The sequence below is a fragment of the Aquila chrysaetos genome, chromosome 13 (genome assembly GCF_900496995.4).
Source record: "Aquila chrysaetos chrysaetos chromosome 13, bAquChr1.4, whole genome shotgun sequence".
NCBI classification, from domain to species: Eukaryota; Metazoa; Chordata; class Aves; order Accipitriformes; family Accipitridae; genus Aquila; species Aquila chrysaetos.
In genome coordinates this window covers 18,071,906-18,095,776 of record NC_044016.1, presented here as the reverse complement: position 1 = coordinate 18,095,776, position 23,871 = coordinate 18,071,906, and the positions used below count along the sequence as shown (strand labels likewise).

Genomic DNA, 23,871 nt, shown 5'->3' with positions numbered 1-23,871 from the left:
CTGCTCAGTCACCCACACAGTAGGTTATGATCTCATTTCTTTTTTTTCTCAAAATTTTCAGCTTTTATTAGAAAGCTGACCCAAAAAGCAATTGACACTTTTAAGTATATTTTATTATATAGGCTACTGGTAAGGGTATATGGGAATCACTGGCACAAACAGGCACCTGGGAAATGTCTTTTAATTGAACTTCTCATGGCCGAGGGCCTTGCTAGAGGAGAGGCTTTTTACATAGTCCTCTCCTGCAGCCTCTCTGGTGCTTTATTAGCATGGCTCCAGTGCAGGTGGTTGATTGATGAGGTATGGGAGCTCCCCAAAGTAAGTCAGAGGCTGTCATGCTCTACGTTCAGTTTTGGGGTACAGGTGTCATGGGGGAAGAATGTGAGGCAGCGGCCACAGAAGTGAACATGTCCTTCATATGTGACATGACAGATGTGTTGTTTTTTGGTTTTAGCTGTATTCACTTCACATTAAGTTATATTGAAAAACTACACAATCTTAAAAGAATTGGTTTTAATAACTATTTTTAGCATACCTAACAGAATTTTTAAAAGTTGAATGTCTTATTTCTTTGTTTCCCCCAATCACTTTCCTGTTAAACTCACAAAATCCTTTTGGAAGGATGCATGGTGCTGCTGAATAGCTATTTTGTTAGGCTCATTTATATAAAAGGTTTTACTTTATATGACAATTCTAGAATTGTTTTCACACTCTTTTATTTACCAGTTCTGCTATTCTCCCCTTTTTCTGTTTTGTAGTTTTGCAATCTTACAACCTCCTGAGAAGTATTCACACTAGTAACTGTTTTTGGCAATTGATATTAAAGGAAGAGGAGCACTTTTTAATATGCTGGAAAGCTGAAATTAATAACAAATAACAAATGAGATATTAAATAAAGATAATTTGGGGCATCTTGCAGAAATGCTGTTCAGATGGAGTTTGATAAGGTGCCATATTTCTCATGTGAAAAGAAGTCACCAGCACTAGTGATCCACAGGGCAACCTGCAAGGGTAAAAACATCCTTAGTTTTCTTTCTTTCTTACATTGTTCATTAATGATACTTCTTTTGGGAGTGTCTTCTTTGGAAAGCAGCTTGAAGAGCCATTTGCTCCTTGACACATAATGAGATATTAAATAGTCTATTTTAAAATTAATTAAAAACAAACCAAAGAAGAAATTTGCAAGCCAACAGCTTTCCTTTGGTCATTATGCCTTGCTATAGTATTCACTATGTAAATGTAACCTTTTTTGATAAGGTCCTTGGTCATTCTCCTGCAGTCCATCCTGATGTTATCAGAGCATGTTATCTCTGCCTTGCAGCTATAGTCTATCTGGTGTATTTTGCATTCGCCTTTTAATGTTCAACATGGTTTGTGAAGTCTTTCTTCAGAATGTTAAGTTAACAATAACTTGCTTATTATGCTAAGTATTTGAATAACTCCCTCTTTTCCACGGATCTTAGAGCTGTTTAAAGAAGATAATTTTTATTGAATTCTGAGATATTAGCAGAATTTTCTAATGTGTTAACATATCTTTCTACTGACTAAAAATAGGTTAGCACATTGAGTGTAATTTAATGCTCTTAATCTTGAGCAATCTTCAAATACTTTTAATGCAACAGTTCCTGGCAATCAAAACAATCTACCATTCACAAAAGCATGTAGATGGTATTAAATGAGGAGTGTAGTCTCTAAGTACTAAGCCGCCAGATCTGTGGGAATTCTGACACTGAGCCTTCCTGTGCTGCTCTCATCTGCCTGTCTTGTTTTCCAAGAAGAAGTCATCACATGCTGTTACATAGCTTGAGTCAGGCATTATGCTTAGCTTGAAATGAGAACCAGGTACTCCAGATTCCTCAAGCTCATGTGGCTGTAATAGAGGCTGTCAGCAGACCTCCCTGAAGACATTTGAATGGCTGTCCTGCAGATAGCTTCAGTCACTCCTTCAGTTTTCATGGCTGTGGGTAGACCTTCAAGTTAGATTTTCATCTAAGCGTGGTAACAGGTGTACAGTTAAGCAGCTGTTAGCCAGATAGCTAAAACAAGATGCAGAAATACTGCATTTTAAAAAGTAGATGCTGTAGCTGAAGTCTTCATACTGTCTTTTTTTTTTCCAAAGAATTCCTAAATGGTTGGGCACTCTTGTTATAAACATAGCTAATCAGCTGCTTTGTTAAATTGGTATTGCAGTTGCAGAATCAAGTTGAAGATGCTCACTGAAACTCAGCTTTGCTTCTATGTCTTGCACAAATATTAAAGTCACTTCAGTTTGAAACTCAGGTTGAGTCTCAAGTTCAGCACTGCAAAATATATGCTTCAGTACGTGCCTTACCAGAAGTAGTTACTCTGCTGGTTGCAGTGTCTGATTGTGTATTTTGATCTTCTAGAAGGATGTAGAGATTGAGGAGCAACTCAACAGAGGTGCAACTGTTCCTTTTTGTGATACAGTTTTAATTAGTCACAGGGCTAAATTCTTTAGGTTGGTGATGCTATTCGTGCTCAAAGCATTATCAGAAATAAACATATTTATTTTTTATTTTCATTAAAAATGTCCTCACCTATCGTATGCATTTGATACTTGTGTGTATAGTATGCATAAATAAAATCACCTTCTCAGAATCTAAATAGGAAAGTTCTTCCCTGCTCTAGTGTGTATTCATTTTGGATGACAAGTATTAGAAATGTATTTTAAAAACAACCTATGATTCACTCCATTCTGATTAAAAATTCACTTGGCACAAAACAAGATTAGTGATTGTGTACGGATGAGATTAATTTGAAGCTCATTACAATGATGCCAGTTTGAGTAGCAAGAATTGTTTGTTATGTTAGCCTAGTTGATTGTTAATGTGAGCCAGGTAACTGAAGGGCCTATGCAAAATGTTAACCCCATTTTTCCAATGATTTTGAAGTATATTCTGTTTGGCAAAGAGGAAACAACAGGAGTATATGCAAGCTAACTGTCAGTTTAAGGATTTGGGCTTTTTAGCATCCTACTTCAGGTTTCCAGCTAGTCTCCCCAGAATTATTCTGCCCATCCCTTGCTATCAAAAAGGCTCCGTTAGCCTTAGTGGGGACGGAGGCAAGAGGACATTAGCATTTCTTAAAACCCAGTAAGTGTTGAATGAGTCCCTGTGGGCTAGTATATATGGGAATACTTAGAGCTGCATTTGTGTGGGAGGAGACCTTTGCCATCACAGAACTTCAGAGTGTGGGCTGCTGCAGTTCTCATGCCAGTATGTAACGTTGGGAAGATTGTTTCCCCTAGTCTAATTGTTAATACGAAGTACAGATTTCAGTCATTGTGGAGTTGATTCAGCTAATTGTGCTACTCAAGTGTATTGGCTGTTATGCTCTATTATCTTGTGTAGAGCAATGTTCGTTTTAAATTCTTGTATTTGTAGTTATTAATTATTAGACTCCATATTTATCATTTGGCTATATGATGACTGTCATGAAGGCCATGTTGTTTTCTGTGGCTGTGTTCAAAATCTTAATCATTATTACTGTTGATGTGCTGAGTTAGTTAATGGGTAGTGCAGAGATCTTTTAAATATCTCCTTCTTCCATAATTGTTCTTCATTTACAGTCAGGTGCATGAGAGATGTTTACCAGCATCAATTGTTCCTATGCTCACAGTAGCTACAAAAAAGCCCAAACACCCCTTATATTAGCTAATGCCATTTAACTATTTTGTTCTAAAAAGTCTGGCTGTTGTATTGTTGGTAAAGATGCAGGTGTTATGTGTTACATAGTATGAAAGCCCCTACATAAGGGCAATGAGAATTATGGCTTTCAGACTATGACTTTAAAGTTGCAATGGTGGGTTCTCTTTGTCTGGGAAATGTGTGGGTAAGCTCGAACTATTTTTAGCATTACTATCTCTTCTGCTTGCTCAATTTGGGATGGCAGCAGCAGATTTCATTCTTCGACCCCTAACCTACCACTCTTGTACTGAAAGCCTTAAATTACTTTGGTTTCAGTTGAACTTGGAGAATTTAAGTGAAACAGAATGCAGGATTGGATCCTGCATTTTATTAGAAGTTTTTTTCCTTATTTTGAACTTCTTTATATTCACATTTTTTGTGTTCACTTTTCAGTCATGTCTTGACATTGTATGTCAAAATGTGTTTGTTTTTTTTTTTTAATAAACCAGTGCTATTTACTGTTTAATTCTCCAAAACAAATGTGAATTCTGAAAACTGTTTATTCCTGTCCTTCTATATGGATCCTACACATTTGTATATAGGGGGGATGTATGTATGTGTGCACATATATGTGATAACCTATATATAAGGTTAGGTTCTTTATATGCACATGGTCACTGAGGCCTTGCTGAGGTTAGTCTGGTATGGATAGGCAGTGGTGGAAAAGTCACATTTTATACCATCAGAAGAGTAATTTCACTCAGGAGCTTCCCCGGCGGAAGGACCTTTTGGCTGGTATTGTTGGCATTTATGGTATATGTTTTTGTCCATGTTTTCAAATGGTAGAGCTATGCCAGTAGAACATTCCTCGTTAGGCCAGACCTGAAAGAATCTAATTTTGAATGTATTTTTGTCTGGTTTTAGTGTCTGAGCAACACACAGTTCCCTCAGGGAATCCTCACTTGTTTCTTTGACGTAGCTAGTAAGGGTTGTGATAAACCGGGCACAGGTTTTCTGCCTTTTATTTTTGCTGAGCTTGTACTGGGCTTAAAATGAGAAATCCCGGAAAGAGGATTCTGGCTGGGAATTCTCTCCTGGGGTAGCCTGGCCAGCTTCACTACAGCCCGTGTGAGGCCAGCATTCAGGAGGTCCTTCTGAGAAGTCATATGGTGTCGGGAGCTAGTGTTAGGATTGTCTGTGTAGCTGTGTGGTAAAGATGGAGGCTATACAAACAGTTCAGCAGAAAAAATTCGAGAGATGACAGAAAACAAGTTTTTCCTATCATCTTTCCATCTCTTCTTCCTTCAAGGCTTTTTCACATTGGGAAATTACTCCTTTTTCTCCTTCTTTTATTTTTCTGACTTTCTCTTCTAGCCTTTCCCTTTTATTTTTCCTCTTTGTCCAGAATTGTTAATATTTATAGAGCTGAGAGGGAGTTATCTACCTTGTATTATGCTGTCATTTTGTATTCATGTAAAATCATTGTATATATTCACCTCGCTTTCTTTTTTCAAATTTCAGCATTTCCTAGCACAGTTTACAACACTTGGCTTTCTATCTTAAAGTGTAAGCAGAAGAGAATATGCTGACGTCAGAAGTTCTGCTTTAGTTGATCACAACATTCTGGCTGGACTTTCTGCCTAGCGAATCCATAAAGTGAAAAAAATTCTACAGTGTGATACTATTTATTTAATTTTAAATGGAGAAAATATCTGGTAAGCCAGGTAGTTTTGCCTTTCTTGCTTCAATCTTCCTAGTGTGGAATGCAAAATTAATTCCATTAGTTCTCTGAAAGGATCGGTGGGGAAACATTTCCTTTCATTTTTTGGCACAAGCGTCTCTGATAATGCAATTTCTCCCTAGAATATGAAAAATCCAGAATATTAGCTCTTAAAATATAGTACTTCATTCCAGGAAATACTGGTTTTATGATAACATTAGGAATGTGCATGGATCGTTTGACTGAAGGATGACAAAGTCGGAGAAAATGTTTTTGTGCCATACTAACTGATGTGCATGTGATGAGAAACTTAATCATTGTGCACTAGCAAAATAGAGGGAAAAACATTTAATGGCTTTCCATTCATAGTGTTGTATTTGGGGGGGGGGGGGGGGAAGAAAAGATAATTTTCATTTGTCACATGAGTTTGACCATCTTTTTCATGGTCATACAGTGAGATGGGCCAGAAGGTTGGACCAGAATAACAGGGTGCTTAAATCTTAGTGTAAAGGCTGAAAAAGATGTTTAGGCTTATGTTTCCTTCAAGCTATGTCTGTTTAGCTTATACCTGAGCCCAGAGCATTGGCCTCCTGAATTTCTGGATCTTCTCTTGAATTCATGTTGAATTAATCTTGATTTCTCAATGAATTCACTCATTTCTTAGGTAGGCAACAGTTGCTACTGGGCTTGAGAAAGAGTGCTGTCTCTCTACTAGAACCAAACTGCATGTCTGAATCAGTATTCTTTCTTTTGCTCCTCTAGTGTAAAACTGAGTAGCGTATCTTAAGTTCTGGTAAGTGGAGAATGAACACTTACATAGCTAGGTATTAGTCTTAGCTGAGAAGTGTAGTATGAGCACTATCAAAATCATCTCTTAATTACCAGAGTTCTTGCATGGCAGGAGGGATTGTGTGCTCACCTTTGCAGCCTCTCCTCTGACCCTGCGGTCCCTGGAGATTGGAAAGGCTAGAGGTAGGACAAGCTTGCATCCAATCCTGGGCATGAGAAATAGGTGCGCGGGCTGTCAGTGAGCTGGTACACAACCCAAAACTTAGGCTGTGCCTAAACCTACACTCTATATATAGTCAAAGCTCTGTTAGGTAGCTTTGCCAATATACTTTTTTTTTTTTTTTTTTAATGCTGTTCAGCAAAGGACCCTTGCATGACTGAAATCTGAATGCATTTCAAACCTAGTTGTTTTGTTTCTTAAGCCCCTTTATTTAATTTTGTGCTTTATTTAATTTACTGGTCCAGTTAGATACTCTATTTCCATCTTCCTGGTGTTCCTTCCAGTTCTCCAGGATGTTTGCCTGAGTTTATGTGCAAACTCCTTAACTTTAATAGTGCCAGGCAATTGATCTCATTATGGCACTTACCCCAAATGTTTCAAGATTTCCTTTGGAAGCCCATTTCAACATCTGATGGTCCTCCGGTCCACTTACTCTCTAGGCCATGAGAATATCCCATCAGAGATACAGTCAGTTTATATTAGTACCCTGTACTAATATGTCTTGCCTTAAGGATAAGTCAACATGAACAAGGGAAAAATCTAAGTTGTGAACTGTGTGGCTATGTTAGATAATAAACTGGGGGCAGAGGGTGGTGAGAGGAGGGCAGGCCTCTGAATATTCTTTACGGGATAGTTGGAGTCACTGAATCTGCAGTTATTCTTGTAGGCAATGACTCTGTTGCGTCTGTGACTTGCTCCCTCCCAACATCAATTGTTCATGTTGCTGGATATTTTCACAAGGGCATCTCGCAGTACATGAAGACAAAACAAAAGGTGCTCCTTTGCCTTGTCTTTTTTATCAGTTTTCAGATACTTTGACTACTTTCAGAAACTTTTCACCACTTCTCATTTAAGGAGCTGTACTTGGCAACTCTTCTACTACCTGTCTGCATCTAGGGCTATCCCCTCTATGATCAGGTGTACTACTGTTATTCCTTTTCTGTAGAAACTCTTAAACGGATTTCTAGTCTTTGTGAGAAGGATAGTTTTAGAAAGCACTTGGAGGAAGCCATGGAACTTGGTCAGATTTTCTCAGTATATTACACTGCTATTAACGCTGTGAATGCCTCTCTCTGTCAGCAGTGCTTTTTTGTGGCCAGTCAGGTTGATCTAGGAATGCCCTAGTCCCCTTCACTGTCTCTTCCTGGTATATTTGATAGGCATCAGTTTTTCCTCTAAGAAGCACAACTTTCTCTGTTATCACTAATGGTTGCCTGAGGAAGCAACAGGATTGAGCAAACAAAAGACTTCTCAGGTGGATGATGTATTGGAGGGAAAATACATGGTGCGGTATAACTTGAGATAACCAATTTACCAGACACTAATGCCTAAATGTGTTCATGTATTGACACGTATATGTAATATACTTGCTTTGCACAAAACAAAGACCTTGCTAGTGGTAAGGGTGGTATAATGAATTTAAGCATCTCATTGACTTTTCAAATCATCATTAGTTTAAACCAAAAATACAAAGTTGGATATCCCACGTTGGACATATGAAAGCAGAATGTCTTTTCTTTGGAAGTCTGGGAGTGCAATAATAATGTTGGTATTGATAATTCTTTAATATGAACCAGCAAACTGAGACTGTAGTTATGACTGTTTTTTGCTTCAGTTAATTAAAATATAATCATACTTTACTTGAGCAACGTTTTATTAAAATTTGGAAAAATCCTATTATCAGAGAAACTGGCAGAAAATTAAAGGATTCTGGCCCTGATGCGTAATGGTACTGGCACAATACACTCCGCTTCCTCACAAGAGCTCTAGAACAGTAAGAAGTGGCTTGGCTTGAAGGCAACAGCTTGTTAGCTTTCTAGAAACAAATTTACAAGGTTTTGTTTTTTGGTTGGTTTGGGGGGTTTTTTTGGTTGTTTTTTTTTTTTAAGAGAAAAGATAAAATCTAGCACTGTCTTCCTGAATTGAGAATACATTTAAATTCAGTGTGGTATGCCCATTGAATTCAAGTTGTTGAGCCATGATAATTCATTTTTCTGTAGAGAAAGTTGGTCATTGCTTATGAATATGCAAGCAGAACAGACTTTTAAATTAACTGATTGCAGAAGATCAGTTAGAAATAATCATTCTGTCTGATAATGCAGTTTCCTATTTTATTAAATTCTGGACTGTGAATTCTGTTATATTTTATAATTGTACTTTTCTCCAATGGGTTTAGTTTAACTTTGGGACCCTGCAGGTTCTTTCCTTCACAAGATATTGTTGGGGCAAAGAAATGTCTTTGCGCTCAGGGTAATTTTCAGAGGATCTATTCATTTCCCCAAATGGATGAGGGTGCAAGCTATATTTTCTTTTCTTTTTACTGGTCTAAGTTTCTGCCTGTATTTGTTTCAAAACCTATCTTTGTTTTACTCATTCTTGACATGCTTCTATGTCTGTGTTTCCTTGCTGTCTTCCATCTTGGATCCTCAGGCATATCTGCTCTTATTTTAAAGATAACTACAGAAATATAGTTCAAATTTAGTCAACATCTTGTGTCTTCTATTTGCAGTATTAGTGTTTGTACAGTATCAGGTTGTCGTGGTTTAACCCCAGCCAGCAGCTAAGCACCACGCAGCCGCTCACTCACTCCCCCCCCACCCAGTGGGATGGGGGAGAAAATCGGGAAAAAGAAGCAAAACTCACGGGTTGAGATAAGAACGGTTTAATAGAACAGAAAAGAAGAAACGAATAATGATAATGATAACACTAATAAAATGACAACAGCAATAATGAAAGGATTGGAATGTACAAATGATGCTCAGTGCAGTTGCTCACCACCCACTGACCGGCACCCAGCTAGTCCCCAAGCGGCGATTCCCCGCCCCCACTCCCCCCAGTTCCTATACTGGATGGGACGTCACATGGTATGGAATGCCCTGTTGGCCAGTTTGGGTCAGGTGCCCTGGCTGTGTCCTGTGCCAACTTCTTGTGCCCCTCCAGCTTTCTCGCTGGCTGGGCATGAGAAGCTGAGAAATCCTTGACATTAGTCTAAACACTACTAGCAGCAACTGAAAACATCAGTGTTATCAACATTCTTCACATACTGAACTCAAAACATAGCACCCTACCAGCTACTAGGAAGACAGTTAACTCTATCCCAGCTGAAACTAGGACAGTATCCACCCCTTATTCTATACCATTGACGTCATGCTCAGTTCCCATACCTTTAGTTACATCCTGGTCAATCATCATCAGCTTTTCCATCCCTTTGAGACATATGAACAATGATATATATATATATATATGTATACGTACACAGAGATATCATTCTTTTAGTTTATGGGTTATGTTCATTAAATGTTCGTTGAGTTCATTTAGTTCCCTGACTCTGGGCTCCATCTGTCATAGCAGTCTTTCTGGGCAGGAGGGATGGTGCAAAGTCCTCTCAGTTGGTAGAGCAGAGTTGGGCTTCAGCGCAGTGTGACGAGCAGTTGACGTTGGACGCAGCAGGAGGATGGTGTGCACCGTTGGATTGTTGCATGCTGGAGTCAGTTCTGGTTCCATCACTACTGCGCTTCGCTCAGTTTTATCACAGTTTTTTCTTGCTTCATTTAAGTGATTCTTACTATAGTACTATGGATATAGCATATAACAATTATACTAATGATAACATACAGTAGCAGGGTTATATAGCAACTAATATCATACAGTTTAATTCTGGCTATTCTCACCTAAGATTAAATCCCCTTGAGGCACACATCGGACTTCCCCATCTTTTCGCATCACCCACCAAGTGCACCCAGGCCCTTGAGCAAAAGCAATCTCACGAATGGGTTTACCTTTGCCTGAGGCAGGAGTAACCCAGACTGTCTTCCCTAACATATTTTTTGTCTGCACTACAGGGACTTTATCCCCTTCTACAGTACGTAAAAATTCTGACTGGGCAGGGCCACCCCGATTGGCAGATCCTCTGGTGTTGACTAACCAGGTGGCTTTTGCTAAATGTATATCCCAATGTTTGAAAGTTCCACCCCCCATTGCTCTCAAAGTAGTCTTTAACAGTCCATTGTATCGCCCAATTTTCCCAGAGGCTGGTGCATGATAGGGGATGTGATACACCCACTCAATGCCATGCTCTTTGGCCCAGGTGTCTATGAGGTTGTTTCGGAAATGAGTCTCATTGTCTGACTCAATTCTCTCTGGGGTGCCATGTCGCCACAAGACCTGCTTTTCAAGGCCCAGGATAGTGTTCCGGGCAGTGGCATGGGGTACAGAATCTGTTTCCAGCCATCCGGTGGTTGTTTCCACCATTGTGAGCACATAGCGCTTGCCTTGGCGAGTTTGTGGGAGTGTGATATAGTCAATCTGCCAGGCTTCCCTAAATTTATATTTCAGCCATCGTCCTCCATACCACAGGGGCTTTAACCGTTTGGCTTGCTTAATTGTAGCACGTTTCACATTCATGGATAACTTGTGTAATAGTGTCCATGGTGAAGTCTACCCTTTGGTCACGAGCCTATCTATATGTTGTATCTCTTCCCTGATGGCCTGAAGCATCATGGGCCCATTGAGCCATAAATAGCTTACCCTTATGTTGCCAGTCCAGGTCCACCCGAGCCACTTCAATTTTGGCAGTCTGATCCACCTGTTGGTTATTTTGATGTTCTTCAGTGGCCCGACTCTTGGGTACGTGAGCATCTACATGACGTACTTTTACAACCAAATTCTCTAGCTGGGACGCAATATCTTGCCACAGTGCGGCAGCCCAAATGGGTTTACCTCTGCGCAGCAGTTGCTCTGCTTCCATTGCTGTAACCACCCCCACAGGGCATTTGCCACCATCCATGAGTCAGTATAGAGATAAAGCACTGGCCACTTTTCTCTTTCAGCAGTCTAACGCTAGCTGGATGGCTTTCACCTCTGCAAACTGACTCGATTCACCTTTTCCTTCAGCAGTTTCTGCAACTTGTTGTGTAGGACTCCATACAGCAGCCTTCCACCTCTGATGCTTTCCCACAATGCGACAGGACCCATCAGTGAACAGAGCATATTGCCTCTCATTTTCTGGCAGTTTATTATACAGCGGGGCTTCTTCAGCACGTGTTACCTCCTCCTCTGGCGACATTCCAAAATCTTTGCTTTCTGGCCAGTCCGTGATCACTTCTAAAATTCCTGGGCGACTGGGGTTTCCTATGCGAGCCCGTTGTGTGATCAGTGCAATCCACTTACTCCACGTGGCATCAGTCACGTGATGTGTAGAGGAGACTTTCCCTTTGAACATCCAGCCCAGCACTGGCAGTCGGGGTGCTAAGAGGAGCTGTGTTTCGGTACCAACCACTTCTGAGGCAGCTCAGACTCCTTCATATGCTGCCAATATCTCTTTTTCAGTTGGAGTATAGCGAGCCTCGGATCCTCGATATCCTCGACTCCAAAACCCCAGGGGTCGACCTCGGGTCTCCCCGGGTGCTTTCTGCCAGAGGCTCCAGGTAGGGCCATTCTCCCTGGCTGCAGTATAGAGCACATTTTTAACATCTTGTCCTGCTTGGACTGGTCCAAGGGCTACTGCATGAACAATCTCCCGTTTAATTTGTTCAAAGGTTTACTGTTGCTCAGGGCCCCATTTAAAATCATTCTTCTTCCGGGTCACTTGATAGAGAGGGCTTATAATCAGACTTTAATTTGGAATATGCATTCTCCAGAAACCCACAACACCTAAGAAAGCCTGTGTTTCCTTTTTATTAGTTGGTGGAGACATAGCTGCTATTTTGTTGATTACATCTATTGGGATCTGACAACGTCTATCTTGTCATTTTATTCCTAAAAACTGGATCTCCTGTGCAGGTCCCTTGACCTTACTTTCTTTTATGGCAAAACCGGCTTTCAGAAGGATTTGGATTATTTTCTTCCCTTTCTCAAAGACTTCTTCTGCCGTGTTGCCCCATACAATGATGTCATCAATGTATTGCAGGTGTTCTGGAGCTTCACCTTTTTCCAGTGCAGTCTGGATTAGTCCATGGCAAATGGTGGGGCTGTGTTTCCACCCCTGGGGCAATCAATTCCAAGTGTACTGGACACCCCTCCAAGTAAAGGCAAACTGTGGACGACACTCTGCTGCCAGAGGGATTGAGAAAAACGCATTAGCAATGTCAATTGTAGCATACCACTTGGCTGCCTTTGACTCTAGTTCGTATTGAAGTTCTAGCATATCTGGAACGGCAGCACTCAGCGGTGGCGTAACTTCATTCAGGCCACGATAGTCAACTGTTAGTCTCCACTCTCCGTTAGACTTTCGCACTGGCCATATGGGACTATTAAAGGGTGAGCGAGTTTTGCTGATCACTCCTTGGCTCTCCAGTTGGCGAATCAACTTGTGGATGGGAGTCAGAGAGTCTCGGTTGGTGCGATATTGCCGCTGGTGCACCATCGTGGTAGCAATTGGCACTTGTTGTTCTTCAACCCTCAGCAACCCCACAATCGAAGGGTCTTGAGAGAGACCAGGCAGGGTAGACAGCTGTTCAGTGCCCTCCGTCTCCAAAGCAGCTATTCCAAAAGCCCGTCGATACCCCTTCGGGTCCTTAAAATACCCTCTCCTGAGATAGTCTATGCCAAGGATACACGGAGCCTCTGGACCAGTCACAATGGGGTGTTTCTGCCATTCATTCCCAGTTAGGCTTACTTCAGCTTCCAATACAGTTAACTCTTGGGATCCTCCTGTCACACCAGAAATACAGATGGGTTCTGCCCCTTTATAACTTGATGGCATTAGAGTGTACTGTGCGCCGGTGTCTACTAGAGCCTTATACTCCTGTGGGTCTAACGTGCCAGGCCATCGAATCCACACAGTCCAATAGACCCGGTTATCCCTTTCCTCCACCTGGCTGGAGGCAGGGCCCCTCTAATTCTGGCCAGAGTATCCGGTATTCACTTCTCGTAAAATTGGCTCAGAAGTCCATTCAAGAGGATCAGAAATAAGATCAGCTCTTCTACTCTGTTTGGAAACTGGAGCGGCATTTTTCCTAGTAGAATCCTTTTTTGTGGTGGTTTTTCCTCGCAGCTCACGTACCCGTGCATTTAGGACCGAGGTAGGTTTTCCATCTCATTTCCTCATGTCTTCTCCATGATCACATAGGTAAAACCACAGGGCACCTCGTGGTGTGTACTTTCTATATTTTCTCTCTTGGGCAGAGGAGCGTTCACTCCTAATAGCTGAGACATTGGTCTTTATAGGTGGGCAATAGGACATATCTTTTTTGAATTGCTGGAAATCCTCGGACAGCTTCTCCACAGCCGAAATGTAGGCTTGTAGGGAAGAGGAGAATTGGCGAGCCACTTCATCCACTGTCGGTGTCTTTTCGTCTTTCCATGTCATTATTGCCAGTGAGTTGGCATAGGACGATGGTGCGCTCCGTACAAATTTCCGCCACATGGGTCGTGTGCATTGAACTTCGTCTGGATCTTTGGGTAATTGTGGATTGTCCAGGTCATGATGAATTGTCTCTAGCACAGCTAATTCCCTCAGATATTGGATACCTTTTTCCATGGTGGTCCACTTGCTTGATTGACATATAACATCTTCTTTAAAGGGGTACCTTTCCTTCACACTTGACAAGAGTCGCCTCCAGAGGCTGATGGCTTGTGTTCCTCTTCCAATTGCCTTGTCGATGTCACCTTCCCTGGTAAGCGATCCCAGCTGCTTGGCTTCCTTACCTTCTAATTCCAAGCTATTAGCCCCATTGTCCCAGCATTGGAGAAGCCAGGTGATAATATGCTCACCTATACGGCGGCCAAAATCTTTTCGCATATCCCGCAGCTCACTCAAGGATAGGGACCGGGTTATTACCTCTGGACCTGCCTCTTCCTCCTGTTCCCGTGATGACCCTGGTTCACCTTCATCCTTTGCTAAGCGAGCTGATTTTTTTGTATATTTCTTTTTCTGTACGGGGGCAACTGATACTGGTGCAGGTTGATCCGCTGGTTCAGTTGCAGTATCGCTCGCCGGATTTTGGATAACCGCAGCGTCTGTCGCCAAGGTTTGGGTAGCAGCAGTGCTCGTCGCTGGGGCTGGAGGGGCTGCAGTGCTTGTTGTTGAGGTTTGGGTAGCCACAGTTCTCATTGCCAGGGCTGGAGGGGTTGCGGTGCCTGTCACTAAGGTCTGGGTGGCCTCAATGCTCGTCGCTGGGGCTGGAGGGGCCGCAACGCCCATTGCCGGGGTTTGGGTGACCGCAGTGCTCATCGTTTTGTTGTTAGGTCCAGAGACCTTCTCTTCCCCTTGAGGGTGCTGAGTTGTGTCGAACAGGGCTCGATAGGCATGGGCCAGGCCCCAGCACGTTGCAGTGATTTGTATCTCTCTGGAGCTGCCGGGGTGACAGCATACCTTTTCCAAATATTTTACTAGTTCTTCTGGATTCTGCACTTGTTCAGGGGTGAATTTCCAAAACACTGGAGGTGCCCACTTTTCTAGGTACTTGCCCATACTACCCCACACACCCTGCCACTCATAATTATCCAGCCTCAGGGCAGACCTCTGGGTGATCTTCTTAAATAGTTGTTTAACCTTAAACAAGAGCTGAACCACATTCAGGAGCATGCTAATTCCCAGCAGTAGGGCTAGGACCATGTTGGTATCAACATCCCAAGAGTATTCAAATTTTTCAAAATTCCCAAACACCATTGTAACTGGACTGAAGGAGAAAGGAGAGGGGAAGAAAGGTATCCCACTCAGACTGGTTTTCCAAGGAGGAAAGGTAAATGGTATAATTATTAATAGTTTCTCACAGATGGCTCCCGCAGTATAAAGGTAACAATGCTGAGTGCAAATACCGGATTAATCCCACAACTGATGACTTTATCATACCATAAACCAGTGTTACACAATACATCAAAGCGAAAACCTTAATCCACCTCCCACGGATGATAAGCAGCAGCAGAGGGACTACATACAGCAAGCGAGGTGATACATAACAGAACTTTAAAAACCAGAGCAACAACTCTAAGAACACATAAATCAACATAATGACCAGCGACTATTAGACCAATATAATGAATGCTTATAACAAATTTGTTTTAACGAGTTCTGGTCAGGTTTGTTGTTATCTCAACCCTTCGTGCCCCATGTTGGGCGCCAAAATGGACTGTCGTGGTTTAACCCCAGCCAGCAGCTAAGCACCACGCAGCCGCTCACTCACTCCCCCCCCACCCAGTGGGATGGGGGAGAAAATCGGGGAAAAAGAAGCAAAACTCACGGGTTGAGATAAGAACGGTTTAATAGAACAGAAAAGAAGAAACGAATAATGATAATGATAACACTAATAAAATGACAACAGCAATAATGAAAGGATTGGAATGTACAAATGATGCTCAGTGCAGTTGCTCACCACCCACCGACCGGCACCCAGCTAGTCCCCAAGCGGCGATTCCCCGCCCCCACTCCCCCCAGTTCCTATACTGGATGGGACGTCACATGGTATGGAATGCCCTGTTGGCCAGTTTGGGTCAGGTGCCCTGGCTGTGTCCTGTGCCAACTTCTTGTGCCCCTCCAGCTTTCTCGCTGGCTGGGCATGAGAAGCTGAGAAATCCTTGACATTAGTCTAAACACTACTAGCAGCAACTGAAAACATCAGTGTTATCAACATTCTTCACATACTGAACTCAAAACATAGCACTGTACCAGCTACTAGGAAGACAGTTAACTCTATCCCAGCTGAAACTAGGACACAGGTGAATTTTGCCATATACCCGTCTGCATGGAGATGCAGTTTTTACTTCCATAAAGGAAACAAATGAGTGGTCTGTTCTTTTAATGCTTTTTTGAGGAGAGATAACTAATTTGCATTAATTTGTCTGGTACAGTAGAGAAATAATTTTGATTTCTAGTGTCTTATGATTTACACAGTAGTGTTTTGTAAATGTTTTCTTTAGGGACTGTATTTTCAAGGCCCTTTAAACTCTCTTGTAGTAGAAATGTGAAAATAAAAATGGAAATACTGCTTGGCCAGTGAGATCTACCATGTGAAATATTGATTTTAATTTATGGGATTTGGGGAGAGGAAAAAATGGTTAGAAGAAAACAGTTCTGCATGTGCCACCCAGCAATAAATGCTCAAGAGGTCTTAGTGGATGATGTCCAAAACATCAGCTGTGAAGTTCCTGCCTCTTTGCTGTAGCTAAAATTACTTGTTTTGACAGGAAAGGAAAAAACCCAAGAACGGTTAAGAGTGAAAGACTTGCTATTTAAAAAGCGACTCTTGAGGTAAAGCATTGACATTGAGACAGTGGTCTGTTCTCTGGTCCAGTGAGGGTCTGAGGAGTTGGGGCCTGTTCACACTACCATCGATGCATACTGAGTAAGTCTTTAGGCATAAGGTGCATGTGCGTATGTCTTGTGTTGAAATTAATCTTGTCTTCATGCTTTTTTCCTTTTACTTGCCATGTGTAGTTAAATATGTATGCCTCTGGTAACAGACTCCAAAGGGGAAAAGTGCTGTGTACTCGTGTAGATTAACTAATAATCAGTGCACTGGATTCCCTATTGCGGGATTTATACGTGCTGAGGGAATTAAGAAATTCCTTCTCAAAAAAGGTAAAGGTACCATTTGCTTTTTGAGAGGTGTTGTGGGAGGTCTGAAAAGGAACAAACCAAAACTTGCTCTGATCCCTTAGTAAAGTAGGACAACAAATATTTATGCATGCCAAGTCTTTAGGAGATTAATTAGATAGTATTGTACTCTCTCTCTTTTGATAGTAGGCAGTTGTAGCTTTTAATGGTCTGGTTATCTTTTGTAAGAGAGCTCTGTCAGAGAAACAGGCAGACGTTTTCAGGAAGTGTGCACAACTTAAAAATTCTCTTCTGGGCTCAGCTTCACAGTTTCTGCTTCTCCAGAGCACCCTTAATGTACAAAGATCAGCTATCTCTTAATTGCTCCTACAGCAGGACATAGGACATAATTTGTGTAGTAATCTTTGGAAGTTGAGTTTGCTCCATTTTCAGGGGAATGGTACTTGAGAGGCAGTGGTGCATTTATTCTATGTGAATGCAGAAGAGTGTTCTACATATATCAGATTTGCTGGGGTTTGTTTTAGAGTCACCTTGGGTATGGGATTGTTAATCAAGAGTCAGCACTGTGTGGCCAGTGGAAGAAAAGAGGGAAAATAATTTTATACAAAATGTAAGGTGTTTTTCTGAAAGCAGAATTCATTTCTTGTTATGTTGTTTTCCTGCTCTGTATTTTCACGCTAATTCAAGGCCTTCAGGTATTTGAGATTTCAGCTAAGCATTTATAAGCTATTGTAATTTCTGCATCCAGTTTTCACAGCCTCTCACTAAAAATAAAAAATAAAATAAATACCAACTATCCCAACCTTTGCTTTATGCAACCTTTTTATCTGTTGTACACAATAGCTAGTAGAGCACACAAGGTCTCCAAGTTCTTTGGTTGTATTTGCCATGACAAAGGGCTCCTGACTTGAACTGCTTTTATGAAATGTTAAGTTTTGATGTTTGCTTTTGCCCAAAAATGATCATTTCAAGCAGATCACTCCAGAAAGTTGTTCCAGTGGTGCTTTGGGGGAGAGGGATATGAAGAACCTGTGAAAATAAGATGACAAGTAGATGGCATGTAGGTTTACAGTGATTGATTTGAAACTGCAGCCTGTAGGATGTTTAAGTGCTGGCTGCTAAGAAACTGAAGCCTTTGAAGTTGTTATAACACTCCAGCCCTGCAAATACTGTGAAAAATATCTGTTGATAGAAAGATGTGAGCATATGGCAGATAATTATCCTGTGCCTTTTCCTGTGAGCAATTTCCCCATGGTGGCCCATGAAGACTATAGCAAAGCAGGGACTGAAACCAGATATCCCAGTTTCTAGGCAAATGCTGTAACCACTGGACCCATATCTCCTCTGTATTTATATGGAGCATAAGTGCTCATATCACAGTGTGATCTTTCTCATTTCAGGTAAAAACTTACATTGGTACTGATTTTAAGCCATTGTAGGATGCAAGTTTTGTGCATGTGGTGTGCAGAGATATAAACAAAATGCAAATCTGTACTTGCGTTATTCTTTATGATAATTCTGGATGAAAGATGCTATAGAAATGCATTACCACTCTTATGGGCTTGGGAGGTTTTGTTTACTGACATTTTCTCGGGAAAGTTAATTTCTTGCTTAGAAATATAAAAGTACACTAACTTAAAATAAGATCTTGCTGTTGTTTCCTGTAGTATAGCCAGGAAAAACAGTTACAATCTGTCTTCTTTAAAATCACATTCCTGGAAGATATTCTGGCAACCTGGATATTTAAACACATTTCAAAGAAAAACAACTTCAGATCAATTAGAAATTGTTATTGTATTTTCTTTCTGATAGCGTAGAATTATAGTTTGCTACAGACATTGCCTGGAGTTATGAAATAAGCAATAACCTGTGAAGGAGGCTAGGAATTAGCTACTTATGGAACACGAGGTGCATTGTGTTCTAGAAAAAGGGGGAATAGGTAATCACGGACACTGAGTAGTTTGCATAGGTTTGGGTTTGTTTTTTTTTTTTATTAGCTGTTTGGAAGGATAAAGGAAAGACTGCAAAGCACAAAATGTTCCAGAACAAAATTTACATGTGGTTTCTTTGCCAGCAGTTGAATAGTATGGCTACTTTAGAAAGCTAAATTCTGCATGTCTTTGCTAGTAGGGATGAGAAGCTACTTTGTGGGGGTTTTTCACTTGCCTCACCTCTAAGAAGATTTCATTAAAACTGATACTGTGGCTGCAAATTTTCTTTGTCTCTTTTTGAAATCCAGTTGGTGTCATTGCTATTCATTTAAATGAGTTACTGTTGAAATGGCTTAAATTGCACTCTGTGGGTGGCCTTATAATATCTTTTCTCTGCCTCTTTATACACACTTTAAGTGAATTCATTTTCTCAACACTTTGGTCATGTTTGATGGTCCAAAAACCTTTCCCTATCATAATGCTCATTTACTATGCAGCCAACTCCTGTCAGGAGATAGGATCAAGAGCCAGGGAATTCAAAGATTGACTTTGCACCCCAACAAAATCTGTGGGGTTATACTTCTTAGTGAAAGTTATGCTTTTCAGTGAGCTTGTTTAAATTAATCTCTGGCAGATCTTCAGAACAGATCTCCTGAATCACTTTGGATTTCTCCAATGTAGGCATAGTTTAATGGATACCTGTGGTCTCCTAGTCTCTGTATAATAACTGAATATTATTTTTCTATTTATATTGCCACACAGCAGAAGGTGGAGGGAAAAGTTAGTGGATATACATGCTATTGCTTAATTACTCTGGCTAGATAACCATTTTCTCAAAGACCTTTTCCTGAAACTTAGTCCAATAATGAAAAAAGTTAGCAATTGCCAGGGAAGCTTCTGCCACAAAAGAATATTCAACTTCCTTAAGTTGAATTGCTTACTCACTCATGGGTAGTTATTGGCCATCTTCTGTATGACAGTAGCTACAACTGTGTGGACAAGGATGCTTCTGGAGTCTGGTCTTTATTATACGGAAGTTCTCGTTCCATTACTTTTCCTGTAGACCATTTTGAATTCTTTCCCTAATTGGAAAAATGGGGACTAGCCAGTCATCACAGATGACATTACCAGGCTTTTGTGTCCACAAGAAAACATGTAGTCATCTTCTGATGCTACTAAACCTGCTACTAAAATAAAATCCTTAAGATGAAGTAACAATTTATCTTTTTAGAAAATGAAAGTTACACAAGTTGTGGTATGGCCAAGCCAAAAGCCAATTAAAATGTTGAAATTAAGATCTGAAGTGTGGAGTTACTTCTAGTTTTAGTGGAGATTCTGGAGAGACATGTGAGCAGTGTCTAGACAGAAGAGAATTGTTTAATTGAGCCTCCATGTGCTCAGAAATGACAGGTAAGTTCTTCCATGATATGCTGAAAAAATGATAACATTAAAAATGGTTGTAACCAATCTGGGATGTGCATGTAAGCCTTCATATGAGATGAGCATGAATGCAGAACTAGTTGCAGATGTGTGGTTTGAGTTGATTTATACTTGTATATTGTACAGTGGGCCACTTTCAGTCTAGCTGGCTAACTTTTGAGTAATTTAGAGAGTTTGCACTGCAGAGTTCACTTAAAGATATCTATTGGCAAACAAGACAAGGAATTGGATCCAAGTCTGGATTTTTTTTTATTTTAAATGCATTAGTGATTGTTCTGTGAAATTTGGTTAACTCTCTGGAAAGTCTGCAGAAATCTCCTTTCAAATTAGAAAAGATTTATTGAGTGAAATATGTAACTTAGTCTGTCAGTACCCCAGTGAGTGTGCTCATTTTTTATATATATAAAAAATTATTTTTAATTGCAATTTTATAGCAATTTCAGATAAAAACTCTTTTCAGCATGCATGGGATTTTGGTAAAATTTTGTGAATGTATAAATTTTGTCAGGTCAAAATTGAAGGTTGTAGTGAACAGAGCAGAAGGAGATTTTGATAGAAGCCACAGAAAACAGTAAGTCTTTTGCTGTATACATATTTGCTGGTTATTTCTTTAATTGGGTTTTTCATACCTGCCAGGCTTCAACAGTCTGGCTGTAGAAAATGAGGTTATGTGTGTATTCATATTTCCAGGTTTTTTCTGAAGCTGTAACAACTAAAACTCATAATTTTGAAGTTGCATTCAGAGCATAATTTTTATGCAAGATCTGAGTTTTGTGGCAAGACTTGGAGCCATGGGACACAGAAACACTGGAAGCTCACTCTGTTCTAATGTTTTAAATTTCTTAAAACACTCTTTCTTAAAAAGCTGTATTGGCTAGGGTTGGAATACAGCCTTCAGGCAAACAATCAGAAAATGAAGTGCACAGGCTACTACTCCTTCTTTTCACTCCAAAGCCTTTAGTTTAAGATTTTGTGATTAAGACAATTTCCAAAGTCTAATAGTGAATACAACACTGCATTGCTAAAAAAATTTTATTTAGAGGATCCTTTATCTCTAAAGAAGGAAGTCAATTTACTGTTGCAGGGACACTACTCTCATTGTCTAAAGTGACAAATCCTTCAGAAGAAAAATGTTCTCAGAAGAATCATTATAATGCTGAAATTGTAGCGATTAAGACATTCTACAAGGGATCAACTTGAGAAACATCAAATTCTGCTTTAGTTAGGTTTCAATAATGTGTGTCACAGGTAGTTGCTTACTTTGTCTTCGATTTCAAAAATAGAAGGAAGATTAAAGAAGGTACCATTTGAAACTGAGAGAAGAATGTAGCATGTATTTTGACATACTGTTGAAATTGGATCACAATAAAATGGTTTAAAAGTATTTTCAGATGAATGCATCTAGTGCTTAGGGCAAATAAGCAACACGAAGTTATGTAAAAAGAAATTTCATACAGTAATATGTCATTGTATTCAGAAGTGTTTGTGTTAAAATTTATAAATTTAGATCTTCTGATAAGAACAGCACTTCTGCAAAGTTAACAAAATGGCTACAAATGTAATGGCCATTTGCCAAATAACAAGCACTACAATAATATAATGCTAAAGTTAAAAATCAATGTTCATTTAAATCAAGACTTGTGTTACAGAAAATTTGTGTAACCATTGTATGTTTACTTTTTCGTCAGTGAGAATCTGTTGTAATTGATGTATGTACTGGGTGGGTAGTTGAATTTTTCTGCAGGTGATTTGTTTTTATAACCAGTTCATACTTTGTTTGAATTTTTAGTTACCGCATGAAAGGTATTTAGTAAGGATACTACAGTCAAATCGTTCATTTTAATTCCTGTAGCTTTAAGGCAATACAGCATAAACACTGTTTTGATGCAGTGTTCTTGAATTCTTTGAAGAGAGCAATAGTCTAGCTCCATGCTGGACAAATGACAATAGATTTCCTCTTGCTCTTTTTTTGTTCTGTAGTGTAATGTTATTTAAAAAACAAAAGGTTCGGTTGCATTTAGGTCAGTTATTAAAATATTGTTGGTCATTTCCTTTGACAGAACATTTCTATTGTGTTATACCAATGTTATTAGGAAGAAAGGTTATTCCCACTTGTCTGGCTGATATCAATACGTACTGGCATATTACATCCTCTGGCTTTCTGGAAATACTTTATTTGAGCAGCAGCTTGGGAACAGGAAATTTAAGGTTATACACAGTCTGTTTTCAGACTGCATGATACAAAATGTGTTTCCTAGAAGATGCTGTCTACCTGACAAATTTTCTCTAGTATTTTGTAGAATTAGATAAGCTTAAATGGGTTCAAGTGGGGAATAAATTTTTACCAGCTGTAGGTGGCAGACAAGGTAGAACAAGGCTTTCAGGCACTCTGTTGTATGTATTTGAGGAACTTATATGAACCACATTAGTATCTCACCCATTCACCAATTACTCCGGAATGTAGTTTACCTTTTAAGATATGGCAATGATAATATTCCCATTTTATAGGTCATCTTACTGTCATGGAGTGAAGAAAAAAACAGAGCACTTTTACTTCAAGCCACAGTCAAATGTGAAGTCTCTGACACTGTGGTAGCTTCTAAAGGCAAAGGTTCAAGGATCTTAGCTGTGTTGAGCAGCCCTTTCTACCAGGATCATAGTGAGCAGGAGAATAGGAGGACAGTGTAATTGTGTAACTGTTCATTAAACCGTTCATTCATCCATGTAAAACAAAGCAAATTGTGATCAGCAGTTATGTCCTGTTGTGTTTCTGAAGCTGAGCCTGTCAGTCTTGGGTCAATCTGTAAATTATGTAAACATAAGGTCTTTTTCAAATCTGTGCGCTAAAGGTAAGTGTTCCCTCAAGTGCTCCATCCACACTCTAAGATTATAAGTTTTTCTTTTTTTATTAAAGCAAGAGCAACGTCTGTGTTTCTGAAGAATTAGGACCACCTTCCCAAACTGTTTTCCCCAACCATTTTCGTGTGACAGGAGTGTATGGTTTTCACAGGAATGAGTGATGCATAGAAAGTTAATGCAGCACTGCCAGCCATAGTCATTCAAAAATCATGAATCATGTTGCTGAAAGTCATTACAGTAGTCTATAAACCATGTTTATGAGATTAGAAAAAGGATTTTATTTCTAAATTATATTTCTTTTCTTCTCGTCTCTTTTTTTTTTTTTTTTTTTAATAGTACGTAGGTAGTGCATACACAGATTTCTTTGCCTCTCTGGTAGCTATTAACTTAAATGAGAAGGGGTGGAGGGGATGGGTAGAATGTAGCTGAGATTCTCTTAAAATTGATCCTCTCCAGGAGTGGGGACTTCAGGAAAAACAACATGTGGTAAGATTTGAGATAAAATTGCCTTAGTAAACATTATTGATCCCCCCCCCGCCCTTCCAAAAAAAGCAAGATTTTCAAGGAAGCAATACGTATTTCGTGTCACTTTCACTGACAAATTAGACTTGTATGTTTTAAGTGATGATACTGAAAATGAGAAATTAATTTTGATAGCATCTTAATATATATGGCTTCAGAGGGCAACAAATATAAAGTTGTGGAAAGAGAAATGCTTGAAGTATTAAGGCATTGTACACATATGCTGAAGTCTGTATAAAACCATTCTA

At 40.0% G+C, this 23,871-nt stretch overlaps 1 protein-coding gene across 2 annotated transcripts in view; it reads left to right on the top strand.

The window, feature by feature from the left end:
* BABAM2 (BRISC and BRCA1 A complex member 2) overlaps nt 1-23,871 on the top strand; it is a 184,097-nt gene that overhangs the window by 35,732 nt on the left and 124,494 nt on the right. The gene's annotated exons all lie outside the window — the stretch shown is intronic.